General features: G+C 41.2%; 1 protein-coding gene across 15 annotated transcripts in view; it reads left to right on the top strand.

The window, feature by feature from the left end:
• The window catches only part of LOC114319594 (uncharacterized), a 66056-nt gene that overhangs the window by 4285 nt on the left and 34335 nt on the right, over nucleotides 1-27436 (top strand). For 4 of the 15 annotated variants that reach the window (XR_014332399.1, XR_014332400.1, XR_014332403.1 and 1 more), the window contains exons 4-9: nucleotides 8391-8659; nucleotides 8777-8841; nucleotides 9006-9084; nucleotides 15834-15917; nucleotides 16013-16093; nucleotides 16540-16661. The gene's annotated coding sequence lies outside the window, so the exon portion shown is untranslated. Of the gene's footprint in view, nucleotides 1-8390; nucleotides 8660-8776; nucleotides 8842-9005; nucleotides 9085-15833; nucleotides 15918-16012; nucleotides 16094-16379; nucleotides 16432-16539; nucleotides 16662-19925; nucleotides 20312-27436 lie in introns of those variants that run through there. The other 11 variants (XR_014332407.1, XR_014332401.1, XR_014332410.1 and 8 more) reach the window with 10 other exon arrangements.

The raw sequence follows: 27436 nt of genomic DNA, 5'->3' as shown, positions 1-27436 counted from the left end.
ATTCCGGCCAACTCTTTTTTTGTTGCCCCTAGCTCTCTAAAACAACTTTTACAGAATAAAACAATTATGTTGAAAAGAAAACTACTTGTTTTATTGAGAAAAAGAAAAATTACAAGTATTGAAAGGCTAAAACTAAAATAGTTTGAGATTGGCAGTGTTCCATGGCTTGGGAATGGCTTTGCTGTCTTTATCTTGCAAGTGGTATGCCCCTTTTCCTGCTATTCCAACCACCTTGTAAGGTCCTTCCCAATTAGGCCCTAACTTGCCATCTTCGGGTACCAAGGTGTTTCCCATCACTTTGCGTAGTACCCAATCTCCGATTTTGAATTGTCTTGGATGTACTGTTTTTTATACTTTCTAGACAACTCTTGCTGGTACGAGGCAATGTGAACCAGTGCTCTTTCTCTTCTTTCTTCTGCAAGATCGAGCTCCAATGCTATGGCTTTTCCATTTAAGTCTGGGTCAAAATTTTCACTTCTAATTGTGGGGAGGCCAACTTCCAGTGGGATTATTGCTTCCATGCCATAGGCCAAGGAAAAGGGTGTTTCGCCAGTAGATCGTCGAGGTGTGGTACGGTAAGCCCATAAAACGTGGAGAAGCTCCTCAGCCCACTTGCCCTTTGCTTTCTCTAATCTTTTCTTCAATCCGTGCAAGACCACTTTGTTTGATGCTTCTGCTTGGCCATTTGCTTGTGGGTATGCCGGTGTAGAGTTGTAGAATTCTATCTTGTATTCTGCACAAAAGCCTCTAAAGATTCTGCCATCGAATTGAGTGCCGTTGTCCGATATTAGAGCTTTTGGTATGCCGAACCGAGTGATGATATTCTGCCAGACGAATTTTTTCACATCCTTCTCCTTTATCGATGCCAATCTTTCTCCTTCCACCCACTTTGTGAAGTAGTCTGTTACAGCAAGGAAGAACTTTCTGTTGCCGGGTACCGTTGGAAGTGGTCCTACTATGTCTAAGCCCCACATTGCAAAGGGCCATGGGCTTGTTAATGGTAGGAGTTCTCTGGCTGTCTGATGTATTTGGTGTGCGAATTTCTGACATTTCTCGCACTTCTTGACGTACTTCTCTGAATCTGCTTGCATGTAAGGCCACCAATATCCTTGCAAAATGACTCTGTAAGCTAATGATCTTCCTCCTTGGTGGCTTCCGCATACGCTTTCGTGTATCTCGAACAAGAAGGCTTCAATTTTGCTGGGGTGGACACACTTTAGGTAAGGTCCTGTGAATGACTTCTTGTATAAGCCCATTGATGGGGAGAGCCAAAATCGCTGTGACTTTGCTCTTATTTTGTTGGTCTCTTTCTTTTCTTCTGGTAAGACGCCGTCTTTTAGGAACAGTATGATGGGATCTATCCACGAAGGGCCCAGTTCGGCACAACATACCTCTTCTACTTCGGGTTCTTCAATGCTTGGTTTTGGTAGGTAGTCAATCAGCAATGGATGAGGGATGGAGGTATCTGCCATTGAAGCAAAGCCTGTTAGTTCGTCCGCTCTGCTGTTTTCTTCCCTGTCGATTTGCTCTATTCGTACTGTTTCAAATTTCTTGATCTCTTTTCTGACTAACTCTTGGTACTTAGCCATCCTGTCATCCTTTACCTCGTAGTCACCTGAAATTTGGTTTACCACCAGCTGTGAGCCACTGTAAACCATTAGCTCGGTGGCCTTCATGTAGGATACTGATTTTAAGCCTGCAAGAAGCGCTTCATATTCCGCTTCGTTGTTTGATGTCGGAAAGCCAAGGTTGACTGCTTGCTCCACCACTAGGCCATCTGGTGAGATGAGGACTATGCCTAGTCCTGCACCGTGCCTGTTGGACGCTCCGTCCACGAAGAGCTTTCACATCTCTCCAACGAACAGTTTCCAGCAAGTGGAGGGATCAGATGATGCCTTGGGATCAAAAGTGTTGCTGGTGTTTTGTTCAATGTCCATGCTTGCTGTTTGCCTCTCGCTATCTGATTGTATCAAGTCTTTATTTGCTGGTGAATCTTGACTTGGTGTAGCATGGTTTGCTTCTTCCTCCCTTACTTTACTCTGGTCTGCCTTAGGGTCTGACTGGGTATCCTGCACTAGGGTTGGCGTTATTCCGGCTTCAACTTCTAACCCTAGTTCAGTTGTATCAGTCAGGTCGACTGGGCATATATGATGACTTCCTAGGGTGAATTCTGCGACAAAGTCTGCCAAGGCTTGGGCTTTTACCGCGGTTCTGGGTTGGAACTTGATGTCGAACTGTCCCAACTCTACTGCCCACTTTAGGATCCGCCCAGAAAAGTTTGCCCTCTCAAACAAAGCTTTTAATGGAAAGGCTATGAGGACGAGTATGGTGTGGGCGTGAAAGTAATGCGACCACTTTCTTGAGGCCATCATCAAGGCTAGGGCCAGTTTTTCCAGTGGTAAGTACCTTGTTTTTGCACCTAGTAATGTCTTGCTGACATAAAAGATGGGCAGATGTTGGATTCCTTCTGCTCGGACCAACACTGCGCTAATTTCGTGTTGTGAAACTCCCAGGTACAAAAAGAGTTCTCCAGGTATTGGGGTCACAAGCAGTGGTGGAGAAGACATATTCTTTCAAGCTTTCTAGAGCGCGGTCGCATTCTTCGTCCCACTCGAACTTGGCTTTTAATGCTTGAAAAAATGGTCGACATCTGTCCGACGACCGGCTTATGAATCGGTTGAGTGCAGCTGTCCTGCCGGTGAGATGCTGCAATTCTTTCACTGAGTTGGGCCTCTCCAGATCCTGAATTGCTTTGATTTGAGAGGGGTCTGCCTCAATACCTCGGTTGGTCACCAAGAAGCCCAGAAATTTGCCAGATCGTACACCGAACGCACATTTGGACGCATTTAGGCGCAGCTTGTGCTTCTTCAGGATCTGAAACATCTCACCTAGGTCCTTGAGATGGTCATTCTTATCCTTGCTCTTGACCACCATGTCGTCGATGTAAGCCTCTATTGTTCTGCCTAACAATGGTTCAAACATCTTGGTGACCATTCGTTGGAATGTTGCCCCTGCGTACTTTAGGCCAAAGGGCATGACCTTGTAGCAGTATAGTCCTCTTGGCGTTGTAAAAGATGTGACCTCCTGGTCTGGTTCATACATAGCGATCTGATGGTAGCCTCTGTACGCATCAAGAAAGCTAAGTCGGTTGTGTCCTGCCGTTAGGTCTACCAGTTGATCTATCCGGGGTAGAGGGAAGCTGTCCTTTGGGCATGCTTTGTTGACTGTTTTGTAGTCTACGCAGACGCGTCATTTTTCATTCTTTTTTGGCACCACCATTGGATTGGAGATCCATCTGGGGTAGTGTACCTCTTTGATAGCCCCTGCCTCCAGCAGGTTTCCTACTTCTTCCGCCACTATCTCGGCGTGGTGGAGTGCCGATCTGCGAGTGCGCTGAATGATTGGTCTGGCGGTTGGGTGGACGTTCAATTGGTGACAGATGAAGCTTGGGTCAATGCCAGGCATGTCATACGGCGTCCAGGCAAACACTTTGATGTTAGAGGCCAAGAATTCCACGCGACCTCTATTCTCTCAGTGCTCTACATAGATGAGCCAAGCAAAAAGAACTTATTCGGGTTCTTTTCATTTATTCTTACTTGTACCAAGTCTTCCACTGCCTTCTGTTCAGTGGCTTTGCCAACATCCGCGAACAATTCATTGCTTTCTGGTTCTTCCACCATCTGAACAAACCCCTTGGCAGCTCGGCTGCCATTTACTGTGACGAAGCATTGCTTGAACATAATTTGGTCTCCAAAGACCTCTTCAATTACTCCGGCTTCGTTGGGGAACCGCATTACTTGATGGTATGATGATGCTACTGATCTCATGGCATGCAGCCATGTTCTTCCCAAGATTATGTTGTAAGTGGAAGGGACTTTCAATACCTAGAATTTTACTTGTTTCGTCACGCTTTCTGCTCTGACTGGGAGGATTATCTTGCCAATTGGCCATTCTAGCATTGAGTAGAATCCGATCAGGGGAGATACAGCAGGTGCTAAGTCTTTGTCTTCTAGTTTCAATTGTTTGAATGTTTCGTAGTACATTATCTCACATGAGCTCCCTTGGTCAATCAAAATCCACTTGACATCAAAATCCTTGACTCGGAGAGTGACGACCAGTGCATCATTGCGAGGGCAATATATCCTTGCCAAGTCTCTATCTGAAAAAGATATGACGTTCGTGGCTTCTGTTCTTCCCTTTTTGATGGTAGGTTGGGCACGTAATACCTCCCTTAAGTGCTCAGCCTTCTTGATCATGCCCCTGAGCTTGCATACGCATTCAGGTTCGAATACCCCATGGATTACGTTGATCACGCCTTGAGGTGGGGCGTCGATTGGCATTTCGTTTGGGTTGTTGTGGTCCTGGGGGGCTGGCTGCGTCCCTCCCTCAATGTACTTGTCCAGATGACTGGCTGCCATGAACTCCTCTAGATGTTGCCTCAATGGTGTGCAATTTTCAGTGCGGTGCCCCTTTTCCTTATGAAAGGTGCACGGGGATCTTTCGTCGTAGTCTTTTTGCGCTTCTCCCAGCTTAGCTGGCCATCTGACAAAAGGTTCATCGCGTATCTCGCTTAGAATCTGATAGATCGGTTTTTGGAATACCGTGGTAATGGCAGTGCGGACTCTCAACTATCTTTTATCCTGGTCCTCACCATTGTCTTGCCTGCCTCGCCCGTTTCTGCTTGGACGTTCTACCGCATTGACTTTCGTTGTGGTCTTTTTGTCTGGTACTGCGGTTGTACCAGACTTTGTTTTAGCACGGGCGCCATCCTCCTCCACCCGAATGTGCTGGTGTACCCTCTCCATTAAGGCCTCCATTGTGAGGGGTGGCGTCATGGTGATTGAGTCCCTCAGCCTGTTCCCGACTGGAAGACCTCTTTTGTACTGCGCGATGGCGAGATTGGTAGGGCAATCCCCAATCTGGTTGAAGGTCTCCCAATAACGACTATTGTAGGATCTTAATATCTCCTTGTCGCCCATGTCAATAGAGAGAAGCTGGTCGATCTCCACTGGCGTTTTGGTGTTCGTCCTGAACCTTGTCACAAACGCCTTTGCTAATTGTGCCCAGGTGGCGATGCTGCCTTTTGGTAGCCTTTCGAACCAGGTTAATCCTAGGTCACCAAGGCTGGATGGAAATAGGATGCACATTAAAGCCTCGTTTCGTCGGTATGCAGCCATAACCTGGCGAAAGTGGCTCAAGTGCGAGTATGGGTCCGTCTTTCCCTCATACGTGGTGAATTTGGGCTGCAGGAAGCCGGAAGGTAAAGGCGCGTTCTCAATTGCCGGAACGAACGGCGAGGCCTGTAGCATCGCTAATGCTTTGTCCGTAGGTTCGTAAGCAGGGTGCGGTATTGGCATTTCTACCTCGACGCTTCCATGCGTCCGAGGAGCCAACCGCTGAAGGGCAAAAACTCTATGTGGGTCGCGTGCCCTGGCATCCTCCTTCCATCGTGGTGCCCTTTCATCTAGCACAGTTCGTAAGTCGGACGATCTAGGTAACTCCGTCTACCTGGATGATGTCTGGTGTGTGCGCGAGGGCCGATAGGTGCTTCCCTCTGTGTATGACCTCTCAGATCTCGTCCTCTCAGACCTGGCGTGACGAGTTCTGGAAGTTCTGGATTGAGTGTCGCCTGTTCTGAGGCTCCTATTCTCTGCTTGTGATGGCGTGGTATGCCTACTGTGATCTTCTAGGTGGCGAGGGGGCGTGTTGCCTTTACGCCCCTCTCCTGTCGCCACCCCTTTTCCCTTGGTCTGGCGCTTCATGGCCTCCATATCCGCCGCCATCTTCCTTATTAATTCATTCTGCTCTTTCACGCGATCTTCAAGAGCTTGAGGTCGATTCTTCGCCTCTGCCTTTCAGGACTTTGTGAGCGAGAGTGACGGGGGCTGTTGTTCTGCCTCCCCTTTGCATCCCTTCGGGGGTTCTGCCGCGGGGGCTCTAAGTCCAACATGGGAGGGATAGAAGGCAGATCTTCGCGCCTCCCATCCCCTTCTGGGGTTTGTCCGTCGATGGCGGATTGCGGCAAATCTTCGTTGTGCGCCATTGCTCCTAATTAGCGAGGGAAACTTGATCAAGAGGTTTTGTTCTTTGTCTGATATTCCCATAGACGGCGCCAATTGTACGAGCAAGAAATATTCTTCTCGTATAATCCTGTTGATCAAGTCTGCATTCCTCCGTACGACGTCGCTTTACTCCCTGAAAACACAAACGTGAGCTAGCCGGCGGGTGTGTGTCAAATACCTCTCCGATACCTAAGTCAGCAAAATAGACAAATAGACAAAAGTTCTGTGTATTCGAGAATCAAAGTTGTGTTACCTTCCCCATAGGTTATGTTGTGAGCTTTTATAGGTTCCACGTAGCACAATCCTTGTAGGACTTTTACTCTTCCATGCAGAGTCCTCCTAGGAATCACTTTCCAGAAAGATAATGCTTATCCTTCAACACCCCCCTCACTGCTTGAACCAAGTGAGATGGTTTTACTATAGTTGGATGTCAATACGACCGAGATAACATGGCCATGCTAAAGCCGCAGAATAGACCGAGCTTCAACTAGCTCGGTTCTTCCTTTCACTGCATGTACCTCGGCGCTGGGTTATCTGAAACCGTGCTAACCATGATGAGTTTGGACCGAGCTAACTAATGGCAAGGTCTTGTGGCAGGCTTCTACATACCTCGGCTCAAAAGGTGTGACCGAGCTAACTGTTGTCACTCTAGCTGTGGTGACCGAGTTAACCGCAAAGCCCTTTTGAGACCGGGCTAAGTACAATGCTCTCTGGCTAACTACGAGGCTTTCTATGACCGGGCTAACTCCTGGGCCCTTGTCTTTCTTATCGTGGCCCATAGAACGGCCCACTACCGAACTCGGCCCAATTTACATATAAATTACCCTCTCAAAAACAATTCAATTACAAAGGAATTGTACCTTACTGCTACTCTTATGAAGTACTTTACTCCTATAGATACAATTATTGGAACTACTCCTATTTAAAATGGTACTGCTATTCCTACTCCTATTAAAAGAAATGAATAAACATAATAGGTGGGGTCAATAATAATGGCATAACACTAGTTGATACACTAGTGTATACATTAATTGATACATGTAACACCGCCCATATTTTTTAGTGGTACCTTGGAAAAAACCAATTGGCTATTCTGTCAAATGAATTTTCAATTCTCATGACCGTTGGTCTTGTCACATGCCTTAGTTATGAATCACGACCCTTTTCAAAAAGATGTGTGGACCTCAACTTGCCTACAATGTGCATGGAATTTTTTTTTTTTAGTAGATTCCGCTTATATTATACATGGTATGTCCTTTTTAATTGTTGAGTTATACGTAACTACTTCCTCTGACTATTATTTCTCTTATATTTTAGACAAAATAATTTCGTGTCCCTTTACTATTGAGTGGGCACACAATCACATGATAGGCCCAACTTACTAGATAACTTCTCATGTGCATGAGTGTTCTTGCCTTCGTTTATGCAATTCTCTAGAGTTTAGATGGTTGGCTTCACAACTTCATTGCCAGCAGCTCTAGTAACTTCTCAAGTTGTTTTTATTTTTCTTCGAAAGTGATTGCATGCCTCCTATTTTTAGGTAGAGACATGGTGCTGTTTTTGGAATAATAGGTAATTATTCATTGTTTGGAGTTCCATCTATCCTTACTAATCTTGGTACAAAAGTATAGAAAAACAGTAAAATGATATTTTTGTAATTAATGACATCCAAGGACGGATCTAGAGGGTGCGGTCACACCCCTAATTTTTTTTAAAATTATGTATATTATATTAGTAATTAATAAGATAATTTTAAATTGGAATACTTTGCATCCCTAAAATTTCAGTAGTTCACACCTTTCAAATTATTTACATTACAAAATTTTAAAAATAGTTTCTAAATTGAGTTTTATCAAATATTGATATATTCTATTTGTAATTTGTATTATTTGTTATATTTCTATATATTTAAAGTTACTTATATTCTTTTATTTGTTACTATTTTTGTTTTCTGCTTATATGTCATTTATGTTTTTTTCTTCTTTTATAAATCACAATATAATTTGCTTATGCATCTTATTTTGCATTCATTCTTATTGTTTATTCTCTAGAATAGGAATATTGTCTACTTCAACATAACATTTTTACAATAAGTTCATAAAATTTGATACTCTTATTGAAACGGATTATCATTATACTCATAAAAATATACATTTTCAATTATAAATTTTTTCAAAACCAAATTGCGTAATAAGATGAAAGTTTGTAACAAGTTACTTGATCATATTTATTGAAAAAGATATTAATCAGGTTTTGATGTTGAGCTTATCATAAATATATATATATATATATATTATAAAAAGTGACGATTATAAAATGTTCAAATAGTTAACTTTAGTAAACGGAGATGTGGTGGCCGAATATATTTTGTTACGTACGGAAGCCGAATAGATTGAAGAGAGAAACCAAGTTGTGAACTATACGGCTCCATCAGGGAGGGACAGAGTCCGAGTAACCAGATCAGTCGAATTATCAGCTGTAGACCTGGCCGAGTAAGAACAGTTAGCCGAATGAGGGATTATTCATTGGAAGAAAGGTGGGCCTAACCGTGGACATCAAGGACAACTATAAATAAAGAGAGTATCAGCTAACACGAGGTACGTGAGAACAAGTAAGTTTAACTTAAGATATAAGCAACCAAGAGAGTATACACTGACCTATCCGTCGAAGTGCTAATTCCGGCACTCCTGACCGGAGTGTTCATTCCTTTTCAGGTGACCGTCGGGTTTCCGCCGTTTTCTGTTGCTGTGCTACACCATCGCCACTTCATTCTGGCTCGGTAGTTGATTCTCTCTCTACTTTCCACTTCCTTTTTTATTTTTATTTTTTATTTTTTGGTGTGTGTGCGAGGGCGCGACCTAATTATGCTATGTCAGAAATCTATACTCTGCAGTGAGATTTAGGTTTATAATCTCAATATAAAAATCACCAATTTGTCGTTAGGTTTTGGCATTTGGGGCAAAGAAGATTAGCTAAATCCAATAGTTGTTCACTGAAGATTGGTATTTGAACAGAATAATAGGTATGAGTTCTCTATTTCCTGTTCTTCCTAATCATGAAAATCCTAATCATGAAGATTGGCATTTCTGTTCTCTTATATTGTTTTCCAGAGTCTTAACGTTTTTATTTGCTTACTCTGCCATAGATCTATCATCATAACCTATATTCCATGCATGTGTGTTGGTGTATGTATGTATATAATGTGTATATATGTATATATGTATGTATATACAGTGTTTGGATCTGGGTATTAGGTATCCATCCTCTGAGCTAGTCTTTAAGATGGCTTAATCAATTAGATGCAGCTTTTCAAGGATAGCGATGGAATGGAATGGAATGGTTTGGAAATTCATAAGTGGGGTTCCAATTATTTGGACTGTTGCTTAAAAGAAAAGAACTGGTAACATACAGAGTAAACTGTGATGCATTTGGTCCCAAATTCGTGTACGTGCAACAAAACCAAGAGTTTTTCTTGTAAATTTGATACTGTAAATTAAAAAACTAGATTTATAATAGGTCAAATTACACCGATGGTCCTATAGTTTGCCTCTTGTATTATTTTGGTCTGTACATTTTCAATTGACTCAATTTTGATCCTAAATTTATAATTTTGTGTCTATTTGGTTCAATCAATAATGCGGTTAGTGTTTTTGACAGGAAATTATCACCTAAATGGTTAAGGTTAACTCACTGAGTTGAGTAAATTTATTTTTTTTATTTTTAAAAATGTGGCATGTCACTTATGTACGTATTTTTTATAATAATAAAAAAAATGCTACGAGTTGTAATAAATTAGACCAAATTATAGAGTCACAAATTGATGCCTAAAATCAAGTCAATTGAAATTACAGGGACCAAAGAAAGATAAGGACCAAAATACAGGGACAATCCTCGTAATTTGCCCTTTATAATAAGATTTATAAAAATGAGTGATTTTTAAAATCAATAATAGGAGAATATTTTCATAATTTTACCAAAATAAAAAAATGTAACAAAATAATTTTTTTGTTGTTGTTAAGCTTACTGTGTGACAGAGCAAGGTTTACGTAGGGTTGCAATAGTGAGCTCATCAGAAAGCACACCCGATAGCTTGATGGCCATTCAGCAAAAAACGCCAATTGTATCTTTTACATAATGCCCTATTTTAGTGGCTAACTTCCTGCTACTATGTTTCCTATGCAAAATGTATTGGGAGGAAAAAGAATTTTAGTGGTTCGATTAACTTGCTCACAAATTTCTTCTATCCCCTTCTCCTTCTCTTTTATAGAATTTCATTTTAGAAAACTAAATTTATAAAAATGAGTGATTTTTTAACCTTTTATGGATCTATATGATTAGAAAATCCCATAATTGTGACCCATGTGCATGTATTCCTCATTGGTCAAAATCTTTTTTCACTTATTGGTCATCACAATCCAAACTCGCCCCTAAAAGTTTGGATTATAACCGGCCAGTAATCCCTTGATTACCTACGGCCTAAGACAGATTACATACAGTTTACAATAATGGAGCCTAAGCGTAAGCAAATAATATAGCATAATGTCCATTGAGCAGTGCTTACATGTTCAAGTTAATATAATCACACACAATACATATTAGGGTATCCCAACAAAACTTATACATAAGGAGTTATCATCTTAAGGCCCCGTTTGTTTTCAGAGGTAGAATGGAGGGGATTCATAGTGAGGGAATTAATAGTGAGGGGATTGTTAGTGAGGGGATTAATAGTGAGATGATTAAGTAAAATTGTGTTTGTTTTGATGATAGTTGTTAGTGTAGGAATTGTTAAATTATTTTTACATAAACTAATAAAACAAATAAAAAAATACAAAAAATTAAACATTAATGTTCAAAAAAAAAAAAAAAAAACCCAATATGTAAAAAATAAAAAAATTTCTAGTCCCCTCACTATTTTTCTAATACCACCTCCATCTCCTCCATTCCAATCTCCCTTCCAATCTCCATCTTAATCCCCTCCTCCATCGTATTCCCTTCTCCAACTCTACAAACAAACACAACACTAAATGGGCCCCACCTCCATCCTAATTCCATCCCACCCTCTACACCCCAAAACAAATGGGGCCTAAAGTTACATCTTCATAGCAAGCATCATAACAAAATTAACCAAAGGTTTAACATTCACACGGGAATTTGCAAAAGGTAAAGCTCCATTTTGGAGGCTCGACAGTGCAGATCCACAAAAGTGACTCCTGAGGTTGACCTAAGGTTGGTCTCCAGGTTGATCACCTACATACATATAAAATACGGAGTGAGCAAAGCTTAATGAATAATAATAAAGTAAAGAGGTTTAATAAATAAGCGCCTTAAGAAAACATTCAAATGTATCTTTCATAACAATGTTCATAATCACATTATGGAGCGGCCTCAGGTCCAGCATAACACGGAACGGCCATGGACCCAACATAACACGGAACGGTCTTAGGCCCAACATATTAACAAAACGGCCTTAGGCCCATCTTATAAACAGAACGACCTTGGGCCCAACATAGTCACAACTGTTCAGAACGACCTCAGGTCCAAGCAAATCATATCAAAATAGAATGGCCTCAGGCCCACATTTCATATGTCATTTACATTTCATGAAACTCATTCATTTCAAACAAAATACAAATTGCAGAAAGCATATCCTTTAAGAAGGAAAATAAATGCTTGAAGCATATCTTTATAATACTATTACTCAGTGATATTGGTCGTGTGGTGGTCCTTTTGGCAGGTGACCTACACAACATAACACATATACGAATTCGGTAAACAATTCATTCATTTATTAGCCTTTTCCTTTATTTAATCATTTTACGATTCATTCATTTTTTGTTTATCTTTAGACATTTCGGAGGGTCTAAACATGCTCATAAACAGGTTTAGAGGGTCAAAGTGGTTAACAGAAATTGACAGATTTTCTCCCTGTTTTCTGCACGTGCGGAAGCCCCTCACCGAACGTGCAGCCCCCGCACATGCAATAAAAGTAGAATGCTCGGCTCTGTTTTGTTCTGGGTTCCGCACGTGCGGCTGTGAGCTCCGTGCACGTGCGGTTTTGGGTTTCCCTGAGCAGTCCAAAAATTGATCAAATTCCAAGGTTCCAAACTCATTTTCAAGGCTCGATTCATATAAAATGACTTCAAAAACATGATATATGTACCTAATTCAAACTCAATTGGATTAATACTTGCTTAAATTCTCAATTTAAAACCCTAGCTTCCATGTTTTCATGAATTTCTTCATGTTCATCCAAGTTCACTTAGAGCTGAGCTTCATAAGTAACTCTTTAAGTTCAAATCCTACAAAAGCTAAAGATTAGGGCTCAAGTTCTCACAAGTAACCTCAGGACAAACAAATATGAAGATATTCACTCTTAAATCAAACAAATCCAAGGAATCCAAGTTCAATTCCATTCTTTTGGGTGTGAAATCTCCATTTCAGGTCTTAGTTTTAAACTAGTGAAGAGGTATTCCTAGAGTTTGAGTTGATTTATACATACCTTGAGCTAATTCGTTGAATTTCCCCTTCAAATTCCCAAGCTTTCAAGCCTCTAGTTGATCTTCTCCCTTTCTCCTCCTGTTCTCTCTCTCTCTCTCTAGAACCTCCCAACAAGATATTTTTGAGTCTAAGTCTAAGTTCTCTAAGGCTCTCAGATATATCTATCTTAATTTAAGTTAAAAGTGTAGGTTAATTAGTTCTAACTTAACTTGCTAGTTTAATTAAATGCAGTTAATTCATTCCGAATCAAATTTTTAAAAAACTTCATATTAGGCTCTAAAAATCATGCTAATCACAAATATTCAATCAATTTTGTTTTCTATCGTCTCTAAGACCTTCAATTTTCAGCTCAAAGTTCTAATTTTAACAGTTTTTCCTACAACCAACAGATAGAAATTCAAAATCATATCATTCACACAATTAAACATGCAATTTCACACCAAACATATAATCACATAGATAATTAAAGAATGAAAGCATAATATGGAGTCGGGTTATCACATTGGTTCTGTTATTTTTATTAGAAATTCACATGCTTACACATTTTCGTCTATTTTTTTTTTTTTTTTGGTACGACAAAAATAAAACAGAAACTAGGCTCTTTCACTAGAGAGCCCAACCATATCAGCTACCAAGTAGCTCCTAATTTCGAATGGTGGTTCCTTTACCACCAGCATTTCTTCAGGTTGGGCGGTTCCCAGCTTAGCTAAAGCATCTGCACACAAGTTCCCTTCCTTGAACACATGTTGGATGGTGCATTCACATCCCCTGAAGATGATCTTGGCATCCTCCAACAACCCTTTGAATGGGAATTTGTCGGTTGTATCTTCTCCCATCAATTGCACCACTTGCTGAGCATCAAATTCAATGATCACTCCATGCATTCCTTGTTGCAACAGCACTGTCAAGCCCTTGTAAAGAGCCCACAGCTCTGTCTCCAAGCTCGTGCCACTATCCATCTTGCCATAATATCCACATATCCAACTGCCTCTTTCATCTCTAAAGGCTCCTCCAAATCCTCCTCTAACTCCCACAGTTCTGCTACCATCAATGTTCAGCTTAATTTTTCGTATAGGTGGAAGAACCCAATGATCAATCTAAGTACAGGCCTTGGATGTGTAATCGAAACATTAAAAGCCAAGTCTTTATCTTTAGAGTAATCAAAAATAAATTTGGTGCTCTCCTGAGGAAGAGGTGAAGCATCATCAAAGATGGCTGAATTCCTGTTTTTCCAGATTGTCCAAAGAGTCACAATGAACACAGTAGACCAAGTGGTATGAGTATTAAAAAGATGTTTATTTTTGGAGTTTGAAAAAAGCCAATCTTGCCAATTCTGCCTATTCATCCTCATGTACCACTGTCTACCACACAAAGCCAACCACACCTCTTTGGCTTTATAGCAATCTCAGAACATATGTTGTAGGTCCTCTACCCCACAACAGCTAGAACAGGTTGGGTCAGGGGTGAGACCCCTTTTCAGTCTTAGATGGTTTGTAAGTAGCTTTCCTTGCAAGACCAACCACATAAAACTTTTAAGTTTTTGAGGTAGTCTCAATTTCCAAAGCCAGCTCCAATTTCCCTCACACCTTGGAGTACCTATGATTAATTTATAGGCCGAGGCCACAAGAAATTCACCACACTGAGTGCCTTTCCGATCGGGACTATCAGAGTTATTGTTAGAAGGAGGTGGAGTATTCAAAATGATAGATGTAATGTTAAGAGGGAACATTAAAGAAAGTCTTACAACATCCCATTCACCATGATCAGTAACAAACTCAGCCACAGAACTAGAACCCTCAGTAGTTGTATGGTTGGTTTGGTGTGTGTTGGGCATTAAATCCGCAAAGGATTGATCCCCACACCACCAATCCTTCCAAATATCTACCAAGGCACCATTGCCCAATTTCCACTTCACCCCTTTTCTAAGGGTATGCCTAGTTTGGAGAATGCTTCTGCACACAAAAGAAGCACACTTCCCTTTAGGCCAATTAAAGAGCTGAAAGTTCCTCAAATACTTGCAACTGACAACAGTGCACCACAAACTATCATCTTTGTTCAAAAGTTTCCAACCCAGTTTAGTCAGAAGAGCCAGGTTTTGATCCCTGGCTTTTTTGATACCAAGTCCACCAGCATTTTTTGACTGGCAAACCTTATCCCAGTTAACCAAGTGAATTTTCTCTCTCTCAGGGGTATCCCCCCACAAAAAGTTTCTATTAAGCTTATCAATCTCATCACACACTTTCTTAGGCAAAGCATAAGTTTGCATAGTATAAGCAAGGATGGCAGAGCTCACAGCTTGAATAAGAGTAGTTCTGGCAGCCAGGGAGAGTACTATAGTTTTCCACCCAGCCAAACTCTTTTGCTTTCTCTCAAGGATATGGTTAAAATGCCCTCTTGGAACTCTCCCATGCATAAGAAGGACCCCCAGATACTTCCCTTAGAAAGAAACACATACAGATATATATGTTTTGGTTATATTTTTGATATATGAATTTCCTACTTCAATGGGATGGATTACAGACCCAAAATCTTCAGTGAGATCAAAATAGCATTGTGATTTGTGAATAAGGTACTTGCAAGTCCAAGGAAAAATCAAACACTAAATTTTCATTATTGATGAGTTCGTTTTTTAACTTTTGCATTTGATTCATTGTTTCTAGAATAATAGATGTTCATTTAGGTGATTTTTGTGTAGTTAGCTCGGTTTATAGTTATATTAAATTTTGAAAATATTTCTCTCTTTTGTTTGGTTAGAATGGTTTCAATAATCCCAACTAAAAAGTGAAGGGTTCAGATTAAATTCACTCTCACTCTCACTGTTCCCATTTCTTCTTTCTCACCATACCTCTTCTATCTTCTATCGACTCTCTTTTCTTTTTCCCTACACCTACAACACCGTTGTTCACCTTAAGCCATCACCGACTTTGTCCACCTCATACGTGCCTCATCCACATCCCAACACCGCTGTTCACCCTAAGCCATCACCTACTCTCTCTCCTTTTTTATTTTTATTTTTTTATCTTTATCTAAAGAATAGTATCCTTTTTCCCTAGATAGTCTGAATGAGATCACATAGTCTGAGTCAGATTTTTGAGCACCAGACGTTTGTATGTTCGGATTTTCCCATTTATTTGAATTTGAAAGTCTGAATTAGACCATGTTTTTCTTTTTTTTTTTTGGGTGCTGTGGCATTTCTCCTTTTTATTGATATGATGTTCTCTTAGCAACCAATCATTTTTTTAATTATTTATTATGATGTTATTAATTGATTAGATAATGTGGAAGACTAAAAAAGTTGTCTCGGCTTATGGACATACAGCAATAAATATATCTTCTTGAGGGAGTAACGCTTCTGATGTACGTATATTTTTTTCTTGGAAATTTCCTTGGTTATTAAATTTCTTATGACTATTTGTTGTATTGGATTTAATTGTTATTCTATTCCAATTCAGACATTGGATAATATTAGGTTCCTCTCACTCACAGATAAGGAGATCTTGGGTGAAGGTGATAATGCTAAGCTTGGCATTAAGGTTAGTAATTTATGTGCTTTTACTATGGTATATGGTCTAAATCCTCACCAAGAATGTGAAACTTGTTTGTTGAAATCGATTTATGTAAAGACTGCACAGTATGACTTGTTTCCACCAAAACCCAACAAACAAACAGACACACACACACACACACACCAAAAGTTAATTTATTTTTAAAATTTTTTAAGCTTTTAATATAATAATTGCATATTTAAACAAAGAAAAGAAGATTTACAACTTGACTTATCTTTTAAGCTTTAAGCTTTATATAATATGATAAATGCAGATTAAATTAAACAAAGAAAAGAAGATCCTATCCATTCGTGATAGAGGTATAGGTATGACAAATGAGGATTTGATCAAACTTGGGAACAATAACTAAATCTGGAGCTTCAGGTATTTTATTTTATCAATAAGCCTGAGTGTTTTACTGTTACAATGTACAGGTTTTCCTTCTCAGCTTTTATCAATAAGGCTAATGGGCATTTGCAATTTTTGAGGATATATGGAATGAACCACTCGTCCATGGGACTGAAATTGGATTGCATGTCAGAGAAGAAGACTAAAGGTGGGTAAACTAAACATGCTCTCAATAATTTTGTATGGTTACCTTGTTGGTCAACATATTACCTAAGGAGACTATAGGATTGTAGGATAACCTTATTCTACATTTTTATAAGTTATGGTCTTGAAACCTACAAACACCTCCCCTCTATCCTTAACCACACCCCCCCCCCCCCTCCTCTCTGCAGCACACACATAGCGACACACGATGCTACCCTTATCTAAAAACAAGATTTAGAAAAGATGGGACTCGAAATTGATTTCCGATTTTGAATTTGGAGCCTAATTTTCGTTTGTGAAAACTTTTCCTTAATAAACTCTTTTTCTGAACCGATTGACACACTAAAATGCTCGAACGATGTCGGAATGCAATGAAACATGACACACACGACTAACTAGTCACAAATGACTTGTAGGAAAAGATAGGGCTCGAAACCAATTCCTGGTTTTGAATTTGGAGCCTAATTTCCGTTTGTGAAAACTTGTCGTTTAGAAACTCTTTTTCTGAACCGGTTGACACACTAAAATGCTCAAACGGTGTAGGATGTCACTGAAACTTGATACTCATGACTAACTAGGCACAAATGATTTGTAGGAAAAGACGGGACTCGAAATTGATTCTCGATTTTTAATCTGGATCCTAATTTTCGTTTGTGAAAATTTGTCTTTTAGAGACTTTTTTCAAATCGGTTGCTACACTAAAATGTTCAAACGGCGTTGGATGTCAACAAAACTTGACACACACAACTAATTAGGCAAAAATGACTTGTAGGAAAAGACGGGACTTGAAATCGATTCCCAGTTTTGAATCGAGAGCATAATTCTCGTTTGTGAAAACTTGTCCTTTAGAAACTTTTTTTCTGAACCTATTGATACACTAAAATGCTCAAACGATGTCGGATGTCAACGAAACTTCACACACTTGACTAACTAGGGCACAAATGACTTGTAGGAAAAGAAGGGACTCGAAATTGATTCCCGATTTTGAATCTAGAGCCTAATTTCCGTTTGTGAAAACTTATCCTTAAGAAACTCTTTTTCCGAACCGGTTGACACACAAAAATGGTCGAACGGTGTTGGATGTCAACGAAACTTGACACACACGACTAACTAGGCACAAATGACTTGTAGGAAAAGACGGGACTTGAAACTGATTCTCGGTTTTAAATTTGGAGCCTATTTTCTGTTTGTGAAAACTTGTCCTTAATAAACTCTTTTTCTGAATTGGTTGACACACTAACATGGTCAAACAATGTCAGATGCCAGCGAAACTAGACACACACGACTAACTAGGCACAAATGATTTATAAGAAAAGACGAGACTCGAAATCGATTCCCGATTTTAAATCTGGTCCCGATTTTAAATCTGGAGCTTAATACCCGTTTGTGAAAACTTGTCCTTAAGAAACTCTTTTTCCAAACCAGTTGACACACTAAAATGATTAAATAGTGTCGGATGTCGATGAAACTTGATGCACACTAACTAGGCACAAATGACTTGTTGGAAAAGACAGGACTTGACCTCTTGACATTGATTATGTGCTCTTTGTTTTGTGTCACCTATATTGTCTTTTTGTCGTTAATCTCACATTTGTTTCATGTCTACTAGCATGAACTACTAGGGGTTGCTATGCCTATGTTTAAGCACAATTATTTGGCTAGATTTATTATAATTGTTCCGGTTTAGACCCGACCCATTTCATACTCTTAGATCTAGGATTCTGTACCTTTAATTATTGTTTATGTCCTTTATCATCTTGATGGTAGTTGAGTTGAGTTGTTGGTTGTGTTTGAAACAGGTTAGGAGTTAGTTTTCAAAAGTCTGGATGTCCAGTTTTCTTCTTGTTCACTCGAGTTCGTGTTTTGGTCACTCGAGCAGTATTTGAGATCTCCCATTATTTTTGCAAGTCTGCAAAACTTCTTAGAGTAAGGTGATCTTCGCTCGAGCGGTCTTTTTTGTACTTGAGCAGTCTAGTCTGCAAAATTTCTGGCAAGGGGTCATCGTGCGCTTGAGTGTTGTTTTGATCGCTTAAGCCATCTCACTTATTGTGTCTGACGCTCAAGTGGTGGTTTGGTCGCTCGAGCGGTCTGTGCGTATATCAGTTCGGGAAAAAGGGTTTTTAAATTACTTTTTTCATTCCTCTCTCTAAAACATTCCAAACCCTAATTCTTTCTCTCTCTCTCGTTCTCGTTCTTACCTTAAAATTACAAATACTCCATCATTCGTTGATTTCTCCACCATTGCTCCTTGGAGAAAAAAGTAGAGCTCGTCGAGAGCTTCGTTTCAATCGGAGAGGATCTTATTTTGGCTCCATCAAACTTCAACTCTTGTTTTTTTCCTCTTCTAAACTTGATGTAGCGATATCTTCAACCTTTAATATGATTCTTAGCTTAGTTATTTGCTCTTTAAAAAGGATTTAGTGATTTGGAAATTTAGGGTTAAATTTAGGGTTTGATTTTGAAATATAAAATAGGGGTTTTTTGAATAAATTCTAGAGAAAGGTTGTGGGAGTGTATATATTGTTGGGTTGTGTTGAAATTTTGGAAACTTTTTCCTTAATTGAGATTATAAAGAACAGAGGAGATTTTGTTCGGAAATCATGGAGGTTTGGTTTATGAAAGTAAAGAAAAAGTTGTTGGGATTCAAAAATGTAAGGAGAATGTATTTGTTGATAATGAGAGTGGAGTCAGATATGTATTATCGCTCCCGTTTTGAAATTACGAGATTTTAGCTATTGTTGAAAAATTTATCTGTTGAGTAGATGTATCTGTTTTGGGCTATCGGTAGAAGATAGCTTTGATTGTTATAGAAATTGCATGAGGATTAGGTTAAATTAAAACTGATTGCTCATACTTCTTGCATCGAGCATTGTTTCATACTTGAACATTGAAAATGTATTGTTTTTTGGAAAAAAAAAGGGTGTATACCATAGTGAATCTGGTTAGGACGTGTGGTGGTGGTTTATATTGTTGGCCTACGTGTCCTTAGTAAAAGTTTAGAAACCCGTGCGATTAGGTGTCGATCTTTCTGGTTAGTACTGGTAAAATGACTTTGGTAGTGTTTGTATAGCCTACTGACAAACACGTATTTAGAGATTCCCAGTGTTTTGTATTCGCTGCCCTATTTTCTGATATAAAAGTGTATTTTCATGAATTGAAATATATTGATAATGACATTGCATTATTTTGAGATGGAAAAGTATAATGTTTTGGCAAATGGCATGCATGTGCATATTCACCTTGTGATTTCGTTAAGTTTCATACATAGTGTTAAAATATCAAAACTGGGTTTTAGCCCACCCTACGTGGAAAACAACTTTCAGCTGCTGGTGATATGCCTCCACCAACGATTTAGATTGGGAGGACCGTGGAGTTGAAGGTTCATTTTTATTTATTTTGTTGTAATTATATTTTGTACAAGTCTAAGGCTTTTAATTGTTTGACTTTATCCATTTTGTTGTAACCAAGTAATGTCTTGGGAAGATGTAGCCATTCGGATTTAACTTATTTGTATTACACTTTTATTTCAGTTTACTCATATGTGACATATGCTATAGATTCAAGATCTAAGATTTATGAATGTATACTCGGATATGTCATCTTTTGTATGGTAAAGGAATATAAATAAAATGTTAATATTTAGCTTGTTTGTGTTTTCTATTGATTATCGTAAGATGGGTTATTATTTTGGGGCTTTACATTTCTTATTTTGTGTTTATTCGATTATTGTTAGATTGTGGCAGAATGTGTTCAATTAGTACTTGATTTTAATAGTATTATCATTATTGTGGGATGTAATTAAAGTCTTTTTAGATAGTTCACGTATACCAATAGTCCAATTGACTTGGGACTTCTTATCAGTGACGATCTGTTGTGTGAAATTGATGGAGTTTCAATTGGCCCTGAATATTGCAAAGTCTGTCTTAAAAGCGAAAGGCCAAATGCTCGTTTGGAAACACCATCCTGTGGTCTTAGAAAAGTTGGAGAAACTATTGGAAGATACATGGTGTGGCACTTGATTCACGTATATGTTATAATCTTATTTATTTATTTATTTTTTGAAATAAATATAAAATATTTTACATTTTTTTTTGTAAGTTTGAAATTAATTATATCGTAAATAATTATTAATTTTTGTTTTTTTTTGTAGATGCTACCCTTTTGAGTAAGTGATATATTCACATATCGATATTGGAGCTTACTGTTGATACTAAAACAAACTATAATATATATTTTTTATTTGTATTGATGAATGATGCACACATTTTACTTCTTTAATATAGGCGAGAAATGTAGGTATATTTGATTGTTTTAGGAAAAATTCTCTCTAATTATTTTCATATTTAGAAGCGATTTCCGGTGGGATGTGGTAATTACCTGGAATGCTTCCGATGAGGAGGAGAGTGGCCCTCGCTGGCGGATCCTCTTTCTTGGCGGACGGTCCTTTGAGATTGAGGAGACGTTGGAGATGTCTGGGGGTCATTGATGTTTGTCCATTGTGGAGCGAGGACAAGGCTTGCGTGGGAAGTCAGGTTGGTGGGGTTTGAAGTATGATGGATAGGTGAGAAGATGAGATGGGCATTGCGGAACCAAGGCCGTCAATCATTTGCGGGTCGACTGGAGGGGAAACGACGCAGTGTGGCGGTTTGGATTCGTACAAAGGGCGATGGCAGTTCTTCGTTTCAGATCGTGGTTACCTCGGAGGGTAAAAGAACTCAGATTTTTCTTTCCATTTCGGATTTTGGGGAAGGCTGGGAGGGTGTGGCACTGGTTTTGGAAGGATTTGCTAAAGGGGATGGTTGGGTGATCTGGATTGATGCGGGTAAGAAGGCGCTGAAAGGGTAAAGAGTGGCCACAGCGGCTGCGGGGGTAGTTGACTTGCTAGAGGTTGATGAGGTGGTAGTGCAGGGTGTGTCAGAGGAGGGGTGGTCTCATTTGTTGGAGAGGGTGCTGATGGGTTATGTGGGAGAGGTGGGGAGCAGAGGAGTTGGGTTCTCAGCTATGGTGGATTGGGTTGGCCGTTGGTGGAAGGGGGTTGGGCGAGTGGAGATTCGTCTGATAGGAAGTCAGGCTTTCTTGTTTGTTTTCCCAGCTTGGAGTGAGGTCGAAGGTGTGTTGTGCCGCAGATGGGTGATTGATGGATGCAATTTAGCTCTGTGATGGTGGTCACCGACTGTGCTCTGCGACAAGGGGAAGACGTCGGGAGCGGGGATGTATAAATGGGTTAAAGTGATGGGTATACCTTTGCACCTCTGTGGGGAAGAAACCTATCGGGCTATCGGCGATTGGTGTGGGGGTTTTGTGGAGGTCGACGAACAGTCGACTAACTTGGGAATGGTTCGGTTGCTGGTTCGAAAAGGGAGAAGCCTTACTGCTAGGGTTTTGCTCCGTTGGAAGTCGTGGTTGTACTTGTTACTAGTTTGGCCGGAGTCGGGGCCGCCAGTTGAAGCTTCCCAGCTGGCGATTGTAATGAATATGGAAACCCGAGTATGGAGGCGTGAAGATCGGCGGAATTGGGGGTATGGACGATTTAGGGAAAGTCGTAGCTTTGGGAAGTTGGGTCTGAGAGATGGGTATGTGGCGGACCATATGCAAGGCCTTTAATCAATAAATTGGGCCAGGGAAATTTGGGCCCTGTGGCCTCTCAAGTTAAGAAGGTGGGCCAGGGGGTTTTAGGCTCTACCACTTGGGTGCCTATGCATGTGGCCTAGTCTTCTTTAACTGGAGATCCAGTTGTGTGGCCCAGTGGGTTTTTGAACTCTTCTCGGGCCCTAGCTCAAGGATTACCTGTTCCAGCAAGGAAGGTGGGCCCATAGGTGAACCCGACGATAGACCAGGTCTTTGGGTCGTTATATGCTGCTATTGGGTCAGGTCACCGGAATAACGGTGGTGAGGCGCTAATGTTGGGGGACGGACGACACGTTAATGCCTCTCAGGCCGGTGGGGTCTCCTACGTTGCTGTTACACCATGGGCAGCACACAGTGGCTGGTGGATTACTTCCGCTGCTTGGGGAGGAGCTCGGTAGGGCAGAATAGAGATGTCAGGAGGACCATGAAGAGTGGGGGCAGAATCGGTGGTTGGTGGGGTCGAGATTGGTGATGGCCTAGCTATAGTCCTTCAGCCATTGGCAATGGAAGCTGGGGAAATGGTGGCGCCCATCTCTTAGTCCGATACAGCGCAGGATTCGGAGGTGCATTTCCAGACAGAGTAGCCACCAACGTCGAATGAGGTTTCTGAGTGGGTGTTGGCTCGAATTGTTGAGGTTAGTAAATTTTTGGGTGTTTCTTTTGAAGGGCATGAGGAAGAGGCTTTGAAACTGTTTTCGGCCATTGAGATGTGATGGCGAGGGGGTGTGTCAAGGGTGCAAGAGTTACAGAGCACGGGCCAGAAGGATAGAGGAGGCCGGGAATTACGCAGATTAGAGTGCTCCATTAATTATGATTGTAATAGGACCGGGGTTGGTCGGCGGATGAGGAAGGGGCGTGGAGATCCTTTGTTGTTGCCATGCATTTGAAAATATTGATTTGGAATGTGCGGGGTTTAAATGATAAAGGAAAAAGGGTAGTGGTTAAATCAGTACTGAAGAGTGCTAGAGCGGATGTGGTGTGCCTTCAGGAAACCAAAATGAAGTGTGTGGGGGTGGATGTTTTAAGGGATATCTAGGGTGGTAGGCATGTGGATTGGGCCTTCCAACTAGCTATAGGGGCAGCAAGTGGTGTTCTTATGTGTTGGGATAATCGGGTGGTGGTGCAGGAGGGGGTAGAGGTGGGAAGTTTTTCCTTATCTTGTCTGTTCAGATGTGTGGATGATGATTTTCGTTGGGTTTTTACGAAGGTGTATGGGCTGGTTAGGAGATTGGAGCGGGAGACTTTGGAAGGAGTTACAGGCTGTTGCTTTTTGTTGGGAGAGGCCTTGGTGTGTAGGTGGAGATTTCAACGTTATGCAGAGTCCAGAAGAGAAGACGGGGTAGGCAGGTGATGGGGCCGATGAAGGCGTTCTCCTCTTTTATTGATACGATGGAGTTGATCGATATGCCGTTGCAGAGAGGGGGTTACACCTGGTTCGGCGGTCGGGCAATGTCTCGTATTGATAGATTCCTGGTCACGGGGGATTGGGAAGAGCATTTCTCCCAGATGTTCTAGGCTCGATTACAGCGTCCGGTCTCGAATCATTGGCCTGTCCTTTTGGATAGTGGGGGAGTGCGGCGTGGCCCAACGCCTTTTCGTTTTGAGAATATGTGGTTACAGCTCGGAGGTTTTGGCGAGACGGTAAAGGAGTGGTGGGGGAGTTATAGTGTGGCTGGGTTGCCTAGTACCTGGATGGCGCAAAAGTTAAAGTTGCTTAAATCTGATTTGAAGCGGTGGAATCAGGAAGTGTTTAGTCAGTTGGAGGTACAGAAGACGAGTACTTTGTTGATTTTGCAGGGGTTGGATGAGATGGAAGAAAGAGAGGGCTTGTCGGTAGATGATGTGGTGTGTTGGGAGGGGGCGCAAAAGGATTATGGGCGGATTGCTAGGATGGAGGAGACTAGTTATCGCTAGAAGTCCAGGTGTTTGTGGTTGAGGGATGGGGACTAAATTTTTCCATCGAATGGCAAATGCTCACCGGCGGGTGAATCAGATAGGGCGGTTGTGGGTCAATGGGGTGCTGCTTTCCTCAGAAGTGGATATTCGAAATGGTATCGTGGGTTTCTACCATCATCTTTATAGGGATGAAGGGGAGGGGTGGCGACCGGATTTGGTGGGAGTTACTTTTGATACTATTTCAGATGAGGCGGTGTCGATGCTGGAGCGCCTGTTTGCAGAGGAGGAGGTTTGGGGTGCGTTGAGAAGTGTGTTCGGGGATAAAGTCCCTGGGTCGGATGGCTTTTCCATGGCCTTCTTCTAGCATTGTTGGGGGGTGGTGAAGGCGGAAGTGATGGCCGTATTTGATCAGTTTTATCAGGAGGGCCAGTTTGAGAAGAGTCTTAATGCCACTTTTATTGCTTTGATTCCCAAGAAAGGTGGGGCGTAGGATATTAGAGAGTTTCGGCCAATCAGTCTTTTGGGTAGTGTCTACAAATTATTTGCTAAAGTTCTGGCTAATAGACTTTGGGGTGTCTTGGAGGGGGTGGTGTCAGAGTCTCAGAATGCGTTTGTGAGGGGTAGTCAAATTTTGGATGTTGTGCTTGTGGCTAATGAATGTGTGGACTCACGGGTTCGGCAAGGGAAGGCGGGGATTATGTGCAAGCTGGATATTGAGAAAGCTTATGATAATGTGAATCGGAATTTTTTGGTGTATGTGCTTCAACGGATTGGTTTTGGGGAGTGATGGAGGCAGTGGATTCAGTTTTGCATTTCTACGGTGCGGTTATCAGTCTTGGTTAATGGCACTCTAGCTGGCTTTTTTGCTGCATGGCGAGGATTATGGCAAGGGGATTCTCTATCTCCTTTATTGTTTATTTTGGTGATGGAGGCGTTGAGTCGTTTATTGTCTACAGCAGTTCAAGGGGGTTTGTTGACGGGTTTCAAGGTGGGGCAAGGGCTTGCTCCTTTGGTGGTTTCTCATCTCTTTTATGCTGATAATGCGCTTATCTTTTGTGATGCGGATGCAGATCAAATTGGGCATTTACGATGTGTGGTGTTGTGCTTTGAGGCGGTGTCTGGGCTCCGAGTTAATTTGGCCAAGTCAGAATTAATTCCTATGGGCAAGGTGGTTCGTCTTCCGGTGTTGGCAGCTATTTTGGGGTGTAAGGTGGCTCAGTTAGCAGTTTCCTATTTGGGGCTTCCTTCCTTTGAGGGCTACCTTTAAGGCGAAAGGAGTGTGGGATGGAGTGGTAGATAGAGTGCAGTGAAGGTTGGCGGGGTGGAAGCGACAGTATTTGTCTAAGGGAGGGCGGCCCACATTGATCGAGAGTGTCCTTTCTAGTATTCCGACATACTGTATGTCGTTGCATGTGATTCCTGTGGCGGTTGCTAGGCGGTTGGAAAAGTTGAAATGAGATTTTTTGTGGGGTGGTGGAGGGAAGAGTTTTCATTATCATTTGGTGGCTTGGGATGGGATTTGTATTCCAAAGGAGGGGGGGCTTAGGCGTTAAGGGGTTGGTGGGTTTTAACCGGGCTCTTTTTGGGAAATGGTTGTGGCGTTTTGCTATGGAGAGGGAGTGGTTATGGAGGAGGGTGGTGGTGGCGAAGTATGGCATGGCCAGAGGGGGTGGTGCTCAAAGGGGGTGGTCCATCCTCATGGTCGTGGGTTGTGGAAAGGGATTTGGCTAGGGTGGACAGAGTTTTGGGATAGGACTCGGATTAAGGTGGGGGTAGGGGATAGGACTCGTTTTTGGCAGGATCAGTGGTGTAGCGAGGTGCCTTTGGCGAGTATATTTCCTATGATTTATGCTATTGCTGCGGATGGGGAGGAGTTGGTGGAGTCTTTTAGAGTTAGGCAGGGGCAGGTGTTTGTTTGGAATGTTCACCTTCGCCGTAATGTGCAAGATTGGGAGTTGGATCAACTGGTGGACTTGTTGGGCGTTTTGTATGGTGTTAAGGATGGGGGGGATGGAGCGGACTCTTTGGTGTGGGATTGTTCGAGTTCTAAAGGGGTGTTTTTAGTGTCTTCTTTTTATGGTATGCTTGAGGGGGGGGGGAGTGGGGTAGTGTTTCCTTGGAAGAGCATTTGGGTGACGGGTTCACCTTCCAAGGTGGCTCTCTTTGTTTGGACTGTTGCTTTGGGGAAGATTTTGACTATTGATAACTTGCGTCGGCGGGGGCAGGTTCTGGTTAATTGGTGTTGCATGTGCTGTAGGGATGGGGAAACGGTGGATCACTTGCTTTTACATTGTCCAGTTGTGTCTCGGCTTTGGAATTTTGTTGTGGCTTTGTTTGGGATGGTTTGGGTGCAACCGGGGTCGTTATTGGATGTGGTTCAAAGTTGGGGTGGGGTTAGGGTGGGGAAGCGGCGTTGGAAGGCTTGGGTTCTGGCTTCTCACTGTTTGATGTGGTTGGTGTGGTTGGAGCGGAATAGGCGTGTTTTTCAAATTGAGTGCCGTTCCGTTTCCTAGCTTGAGAGTCGGTTGTTGCTGGTTTTGCATAGTTGGGTTACAGGTTTAGCCGATCCAAGCGTTTTGGTTTTTGTAGATTTTGTGGAGGATTTACTTAGACAGTTTGGTTGGCCCTTTGTGGGTGGTTTTTGTATTCCTTGCATCATCTTGATGCTTTTCTAATAAAATCCATTTATTTATTAAAAAAAATAAAAATAAAATAAAATATTTGTATTGTTAATATTTTTGTTTTGTTTTAGATACAAATTTGAGTTATTGAATTATAAAAAATTATTGAGTAAATTACACTTTGCACCTTTGCACCTTTGCACTTTGCATCAAATCTCATTTTGGCCCCTATACATGAAATCATGACAGTCAACCCCCTGCACTTCTGGTCAAATTCTATTTTTGTTCCTGTACATGAAATCGTGACAGTCAACTCAATGCATTTTTACTCAAATCCCACTTTGATCCCTACACTAGTATGAATATCCCTCTTTTGTTACTTCGTTTTTAAATTTTGAACAAAATTCAGTCATGTGATAAAAATGTGAGTACGAAATGATGGTAAGAGAGGAAAATTATCCATGTTTTTCACCAATACACTTTATCCTACGTAATAAGTATATGAGGGTTATATAAGACAACATATATATATGTGCGTGTGTGTTCGTATAGTAAAAATTGAGACGAAAAGGTTAGAAAATAGAGCTTTTGAAATTAAAAGAAAAAATGCGACAAAGAAATCAAAGAGAAAGAA

Source organism: Camellia sinensis, chromosome 6, assembly GCF_055761805.1.
Source record: "Camellia sinensis isolate YWXY chromosome 6, ASM5576180v1, whole genome shotgun sequence".
NCBI lineage: Eukaryota > Viridiplantae > Streptophyta > Magnoliopsida > Ericales > Theaceae > Camellia > Camellia sinensis.
The sequence above is the reverse complement of the archived record's forward strand: the minus strand, read 5'-3'. Positions and strand labels throughout refer to the sequence as shown.